Consider the following 8,067-nt stretch of genomic DNA (forward strand, 5'->3'; position numbering starts at 1 on the left):
GTATTCTCCTTTGTGGCCTTGAAGAGCTTCAACAGAGAAATCTAACCTGGAGATGGGTTGCATGACGCAAATTTCTCCCTTTGCACCTCACACATCCTTTCGAAGGCCTTGAAGACCTTCGGTAGGGAAACGCAATCTTGGAGAATTTTTGGCATGAAGTCACTGTCTCCCTGGCACCTCAACGACTCTCTAGCCGTTCTCCAGTGAAAGGCTTCGGAGACACCAGGTGGACTGATGCACAGGAGACGCCTCGGCATAGAGCAGATCTCTCCTTTTCCTCCTCGTGTCTTATTCCTTGAAGGCCTTTAAGGCCTTAGGTAGACAAATACGCAGGAGAGCTTTTGCATAAAGTAAAATTCTCCTTTTTTAACCCCATAGTATCTTCTCAGTTCGTGAAGACTTAGGGTACATAACTAAAAGCAGGAGATTGCCTGAATACAAAAACGATTTTTTTCCCCTCCCTCGCCCGCCTCAATCTGCCTGGCCTTAAAGACCTAGGACACAGCCCTGGGGATCAGTTCAGAGCCTAAAAGAGTTTTCCCTTTATCCATCTCTTGCCGCATGATCCGGAGCGAAGGTCTTCTCTTACTGCAGCCTTCATTCTTCTAATATCCTTGGAGAAACCAGCCAACCAGAGATTTTGAATTCAGACGGCAGTCCTGTGGTAGAAGAATCAGAAATAGCTCGGTAGCTCACTCTTCCGTCCGTCACCCCTCTGCCCCCCACACACACCAAACCCTTCCCTCCTTGTTTCCTACCTCGGTCGCTGCCAGAGGCTGCAGTTCTGCCTGGGTGGATGCTGGCTGGATGGGGCGCTCCCAGAAGGAAGGCAGGTGACGCCTCTGAAAAATATCAACCTGGGGTTGGAGCACAGACTGTTCCGTTCTTATCATAAGGTACAGCGCAAATTCTTTTCCAGATCTCATTCCGAATCCCACCGTTAGAGGATGTGCAAGAATTTTAATTTTCTTTTCTCTCTCCTTCAACTCATCCAAACCTCACATGGAATATGAACCCAATCCCACTAGTCAGGAGAGTGAACTGTCCTCAGATCAGGGAGCCTCGTCTCAAGACATTTCATTCATTCTTTTTAAGGCGATGGGAGGTAAATTTCCCTTGGAAATTTACAGAAAGGTTCAGGATTCTAATCTACTTGTAAATATCCTAACCCTACTACTTTTTCAATCTCTTTTCAATTTTCCTTAGGATTTCTTCCTAATTGAAGGCTCCCCGAACATCCTCTCTCTCTCCCCTGACCGAATTTTAAGGCGTAAAAGCCACATCCTAACCAGAGTTCTTTCTCCTGAAAATGGATTGGGGAAAGATTCTGTGAGGAAAAGTCCAAATACTTGGTCTTGTTGAGTATAAAAATGGCAGAGAGATTTGTCAGAGTTCGCATCACTTGATAACAACTGGTAAATGTTTCCAAGTCTGTTTTGGTTTGTACAGGGTTAGATACTTATATTTCTTTTTTTTTCCCTGGCCCCGGTGGACAGACCAACTCCGGTCTTCTCTCAGGGTGTCCCCGGTCGCTTCTCCCTCGCCTTCATCCTCATAGGTGCAGCTCTCTGGGCTGAAACCCTCTGGGACGTATCGAAAAAGCTTGGGTCTTCAGGTTGTGTGGGGGTGTGGTAAAGTCAGGAGGGCTTCAGGATGGTTTCCCTCCTGAAGCTAAGGGTCGGTCCTCGGGTTGTGTGGGGTTGTGGTGGTGTCAGGAGGGATTCAATATGGTTTCCCTCCTGAGACTTGAGGCATCGGGATGTGTAGATCTGGGGTGCAGTCAGGAGGGATTCAAGATGGTTTGCCTCCTGAGCTTTGGGTCTTTGGGTTGGGAGGGGTTGGGGTGGAATCAGGAGGGCTTCAGGATGGTTGCGCTCCTGAGGCCTGGGTTGTCGGGTTGTCGGGGGTTGGGGTGGAGTCAGAATGGCTTCTGGATGGCTTCGCTCAGGCTGCGGAGAGTCCAGGAGGAAGGTAGAGCTGTCATGACCGAAGGGCTGTGGTCCTCGCATGTTGGGGTACTGTGGAGAAGCAACATTTTTGATTTTTATTTTAGGGAAGAAAGGGAAGGAGGAGAAATGGAAGTGCTGGAGAAAAAGGAGGGGAGGCAAAGAGGGGAAAAGTGAGAGAAGGGGTCCCCGGCAACACCTTCCTCCTTGCCGCTCCCTCCCCCGCACTGCCACCGTCCCCCCTGACGCCGGCTTCCCACCGAGGATGAGGGGGCACCTGGTGGCAGTGCCGCCGTGGGCTTAGACCCTCCGTCCCACCTCCGCGGGCCTGGTCCCTCACCTCCCAACTCCCCTGGTCCCCACTCACCAGGATGCCCCTGCTTCCCCCGCCCCCCACCCCCGAGCTACAATAAGGGGCCGCAGGGACAGAGGCCGCGTCTCTGACGGCAGACACCATCGTGTCACTTGAATTCTCCATCTTGGTCCGCCGGCCGCACCTTCACTTCATCTTTGTCCCCTGGATCTGGAAGCACTGAATCTCTCCTTGCTGGATGTGGGGAACAAAAACCCTACCAGCAGATTTGGAAGGGGAAAAGCTGAGGCAGGTGTAAATGCACTGACATTCATTAGGGCAACACTTTGCCAGGTCCCAGGGCCACCCTGAGGATATCCCTTGAACCCTCCCTCATCTCAACCCCTTCCCCCAACCACTCCACCTCCCCTTAATGGGAATTGGTTCATTTTGACCTCCTGGCCCACACTTACCTCTGCTCCTACCAGCGCCTACCACAGACAGGCAAGATCCAGCCCCGAGTAGCAGCCCCCCAAATCTGTACAGATGCAAAACCCTGAAGGTAAAATGCTCCACCTGACAGACATTCTTCAACAAAGTTAAAGTCAATTAAGTAAAATTGCTTGGAAATGGGACTGTATTTTTCCTTGAAGTTCTTTTTTTTTTGGGGGGGGGGAGTCTACAGTGTTATAGTCAGTTTGCATTCACAAAGCCAATCATCTAATCCCGTTAGAAAGGGCAGAGAGACCAGCCTAGCCGTTTTTGGTCTTCCAAGGCACGGTATTGTTTTTTAAAATCCAAAGGAATCCCAGACATCTACGTTCAATGGAATGAGTGTTGTACGTCAGTGATTTTATATGGTAGTGATTTGACTATTAACTTTGATTTTAAACTATTTTATTGTATTTCACTATGCTACACCTAGTCTCCAAGTTGGACGAGCCAATCCAATTTCCCAAATCCCCAAGGAGACGGACAATCCCTCCCACCGCTAACATGCCTCCCGTTCCCCTGAGGGCCGGGCTAGAATCGTTTTCCTCCAAAACGAAGAATTGCTCCTACCGTTTGGCTCCTCACTGCTGCCACCCTGATCTTCCTGGCCGGCTGGGTTTTGGCTCCGGTTCCGTTGGCGCGGGGCTGGGGGTCAGGACATTAAAGGCTTCTCCTGCCTGCTCCGGGGCTTCTTCTCCTCATCTCCTGGAGCTGCGGGTGAAGCGGGCACTTCCAACTTGGGCAGCGAGGACAAACCTGGGTTGGAACACAAAGCGACAACAGGGCTTTCCTAGGGGACTGCAGGGAGTCCTTTTCCAAAGCCACCATTCATTCGGATTGCTGCAAGACGTCTACGGCATTTACTTTGTCTCGGTCTCGGTCTCTCTCCCTCGCTTTATCTGGATCAAACACTCCCAGGGACATCGGGAGCCCAATGCCAGGAGTCAGCAGAAAGTGAAGCGCATGCCTAGGCTATAAGCAGGGAAAGTGTCTGTCTGTCCTTATACCGTCCTCCCCCAAGCGCTCAATACAGGGCTCGACACACAGTAAGCACGCAAGTAATACGAGGGAAGGAGTGGATGAATGAAACGACGGGGTGTCCCTGAATAAGACAAAGTAGACGTGAAGGCAGGGAAATGACACTAAAGTTCAGTTTCACCAAGTGAGATTTGCCATTCCTGGAGTGCGACGAAATTCAGAGGGGCTTTTCCAAGGAGGATCTGGTTAGTAGGGGAGGTAAACTTTCTCACAGGCCAGGAGTTGGGGCAATTCCTTCTTTCTTGGGCTTCTCCCACAGAGCCGGGGGCCCACAGCCTGACTTGGGCCCTCACTCTCTCCTCTCCTCTCCTCCGGCCCGCTCCCTCGGAAATAAATCCCTTCAGGAGAGCACTCTCCCAGTGACCCAACTGAGGAGTCGGAGGGACCATTTGGAAGGAACGGTTTGGGGAAACAAAGGCCACCCCGCCGGGCGTCATCTCAGTCAGAGACGGTCAGGACGGAGGGTCAGCCCTCCCGCGAAAACGGGACTCGCTTTCTGTTTCTACGTCAATTTTTTCCTCAGATCTGGTCGGGCAGCCGAGTCATTTTGTCTTTTCTGAGAATGTTATTCTCCCACGGTGTCTTTGGGTGCCCATCGGCTGATGTGGGCTATCTGAGGTGATTTTTTTTTTTACCATTTCTCTCCCCGCCACCCCCTCACTCCGTCCTTCTTCCTGAACCTGCCGTCGCCCCTCAGACGGTCTTTGAGGGAGCCAGCGGCTTTCCCGCCCCGCTCCTCGCCTGCGGCCTCACTAGAGGCCCCCCGGCACCTTTCAGCTCTGCCTGCTCCACACAGAAAAACTCCGCCCGCCGGAGAGAGGGAGGTCGCGGGGGAGGAGCCAAGGCGGGCTCGCTCTGGGGCTCCGCCTGGAGGCCATCTGCTTCTAGAAGCCCGCCTTTTTCACCCACTCACTCCCAGCAAGGGAAAGAGAAAAAAAAAAAACCAGTACATTAAATGGGAAACCAACTCCTCAGGTTTTCCCAACGGCGTGGGCTTTTCTCCTGCGAGAGACGTAATTTGGAGCCTGGACAGAAGCAGCGTGGTTTGGCGGCAGGAGCACGGGCTTGGGAGTCCGCGGGCGCGGGTTCGAATCCCTTGCTCGACCGTCCCTTGGCTGCTGTGTGTCCTTGGAAAAAGACATAACTTCTCTGGGCCTCAGTTACCTGGCTTTCCTTCCGACTCCCCTCAGCGACAGAGCCCCTATCCGCCCTCCTCCCCCCCCCCCCCCCCCCCGTGCCCTCCGCTCCTGCCTACTTCTGGCAGCTCCATTCGCCCCACACTGAAACCTCTCGGCCGAGGGCTAGTCAGGGGCCCAGTGACCCAATGACCCGACAGATGAGGCTGGTGCCCGAGTGGCCCCAGGAGTCACCGGGAAGTCAGGTGGGTGCCCGAGTGACCCCAGGAGTCACCAGGAGGTCAGGTCGGTGACCCTGTGGGTGGAGCCAAAGCTGTCCTTCCGCGCTACCCCTTCCCCACAGAGTACCCCGATTGGGGGAAAAAGACACCTACCTACCTTCCTACCTTAAACCCGATTCATTCTGCCTTTAGATATCCAAGGAACCCCTAAAACTCGCTAACGTTTGTCCAATGCTGAACTCTCTTCGTTAGGATTCCACCAAGAACAGTTGCAGGAGATTTTTGTAATGAATACTTTCATCAAACCAATCATCAGACTTAAAAAAAAAGAAAATTTTAAAAAGACATGGTTTTTTTCTGCCCTGGACAAAAGTCTCCTTTCCCCTATTCCTTTCCCTTCAGTGTCACCTCGGGCACAACTGGCTTTGTGCTTTAAAAGCACATTACTAAAGTGTTTGGACGTCTAGCCTCGCATAGCAACCCAAGCGCTTAGAAGGGTGCCGGGAACGTAGCGAGCGCCTAACTGCTACCCCAATTCTAATGGTGACTATTGTTAAATCGGGGGGAGTGATGGAGTCAGTGGATAGGTTGATGTCGGGCATTATTGTCTCCCAGCCGGCCATCAGGAAGAAGTCCCCTTCCCATGTTTAACAAGTGGTGGTGGAGCCAAGTCCCCCACAGGTCACGGGACCAGATGAGATGTCCGACTCTGTTTTTAACGGGATAAAACGTGCAGCGGTCTCTCCCTAAAATAGAGATCCTCAGAGTTGCAGTCTCACCGTCGGGGTTCCTTACAACTGACTGAGAGCTCAATCTCCATAAAGCCCTGGAAAGCTCTCTGGAAGAATAGCAAGCATTCACCGGGTGAATGGCCAGTAGGAGCCAATGATCATTCTGATGTTTCATTGGAATATCAGAATACTCTTCTTTTAATGTTTTCCTGTAAGCCTGGTTTCTGAAATCCTCGGGGTGGAGCCTGATAATTCTTTCTCTTCATTAAAAACACAATGAAAAACACTGCCTATCTGAAATGTTTTACTGTCGTACAGGAGTCACATAACTTTCATAGGCTCAATAGTAGACAAAAAGGTGCAAAGACTGTTTCCACAATATGAGGAAGGAAGGATTTAATTTTCTGCGGCTATTCTACAGGTCCCTACATTTGGAATGGTGCTAAGAATACCAGTGGGGATGCTTGAAAGGAGAGAGATAAGGCTTGATTAGTAAAGAGCAATTACAGTTTTTGCCCTGGTAAAGTAGGCTGGTCTAGGCCCAGGAGCAACACTCGAGAAGCACCGGGGAGTGGGGGGGAGGGGGGGGAGTAGCAGCAGCAGCAGCAAGTCTTGCTCATCTGCGGTACCCAGAGAGCAGATCTCATCTGGCAAAGAAAACAAAATGCGCCCAAAACCTAACTGGTGAAGAAAAGGGGGCATACTGCCAGCTCGTCCGTCAAGGGGTACGAGTCTCGCCTGAGGCATGAGAGGTCCCGGGTTCATATCTCGGACGAGCCCCACATGGGACAGGGACTGGGTCCAACTCGAATGCCTTGTATCCGCCCCAGCCCTTAGTACAGTACCTGGCACCTAGTAAGCGCTGAACCAATAATACCATCACCATCTAGTGCCATAGATCACCCTCCCATTCGCTTCACAGAACTGTCCTACCATTGGATGGCTCAGAGGTGGAGTCCGGAGGGCTTCAGGATGGTTGCCCTCCTGAGTCCCGGGTCGTTGGGTTGGCAGAGGTTGGGGTGGAGTCAAGATGGCTTCTGGATGGCTTCCCTCAGGTTGCGGAGAGTCCAGGAGGAAGGTACAGCTGCCGGGACTGAAGGGCTGTGGTCCTCGAATGTTGGGGTGCTGTGGAAGCAACATTTTTGACTTTATTTTAGGGAAGAAGGGGAAGGAGGAGAAATGGAAGTGGCTGGAGAAGAAAGAGAGGAGGCAAAGAGGGGAAAAGTGAGAGAAGGGGTCCCCGGCAACACCCTCCTCCCTGCCGCTCCCTCCCCCGCACTGCCACCGTCCCCCCTGCAGCGGACTTCCCACCGAGGATCAGGGGGCACCTGGTGGCAGTGCCGCCATGGGCTTAGACCCTCCGTCCCACCTCCGCAGGCCTGGTCCCTCACCTCCCTCCTTCCCTGGTCCCCACTCACCGAGCTGCCCCTGCTGTCCCCCGCCCCCCACCTCCCAGCTGCAATAAGGGGCTGCAGGGACAGAGGCCGTGACTCCGACGGCAGACACCATTCACCACACTTGAATTCTCCATCTTGACCTGCCGGACGCAGCTTCACTTCACCTTGTCCCCTGGATCTGGGAACACTGATTCTCTCCTTGCTGAATGTGGGGAACAAAAACCTTACCAGCAGATTTGGAAGGGGAAAAGCTAAGGCAGGTGTAAATGCACTGACATTCATCAAGGCAACACTTTGCCAGGTCCCAGGGCCACCCTGAGGATATCCCTTGAATCCTCCCTCCCCTCAACCAACCCCTTCCCCAAACCCCCGCTTCATGGGAATTGGTACATTTAGACCTCCAGGCCCACACTTACCACTGCTCCTACCAGTGCCTACCACAGACAGGCAAGTTCCAGCCCCAAGTAGCAGCCCCCCAAATCTGTACAGATGCAAAACCTTGAAGGCAAAATGCTCCATATGACAGACATTCTTAATCAAAGTCAATCAAGTCAAATTGCTTGGAAATGGGACTGAGTTTTCCCTTGAACTTTCATTTTTTTTTTGGGGGGGGGGGGGCATCTACAGCGTTATAGTCAGTTTGTGTTCACAAAGCCCATCATCTAATCCCATTAGAAAGAACAGAGAGATCAGCCTCGCCATTTTTGGTCTTCCAAGGCACGGTTTTGTTTTTTTAGCCAAAGAAATCCCAGACGTCTATGTTCAATGGAATGAGTGCTGCATATGTATTTATATGTCAGTGATTTTATATGTT

At 52.1% G+C, this 8,067-nt stretch overlaps 1 long non-coding RNA gene across 1 annotated transcript; it reads right to left on the reverse strand.

The window, feature by feature from the left end:
• Positions 1-2,411: 2,411 nt before the first annotated feature.
• Positions 2,412-7,041, reverse strand: LOC119933214. Its single transcript, XR_005452534.1, has 4 exons — positions 6,790-7,041; positions 3,301-3,486; positions 2,712-2,776; positions 2,412-2,515 (listed from the first exon to the last, which is right to left on the reverse strand). It is a non-coding gene; the product is annotated as an uncharacterized LOC119933214 (long non-coding RNA).
• Positions 7,042-8,067: the final 1,026 nt, after the last annotated feature.

This window comes from Tachyglossus aculeatus, chromosome 1 (assembly GCF_015852505.1).
Source record: "Tachyglossus aculeatus isolate mTacAcu1 chromosome 1, mTacAcu1.pri, whole genome shotgun sequence".
In the NCBI taxonomy this organism is placed as follows: domain Eukaryota; kingdom Metazoa; phylum Chordata; class Mammalia; order Monotremata; family Tachyglossidae; genus Tachyglossus; species Tachyglossus aculeatus.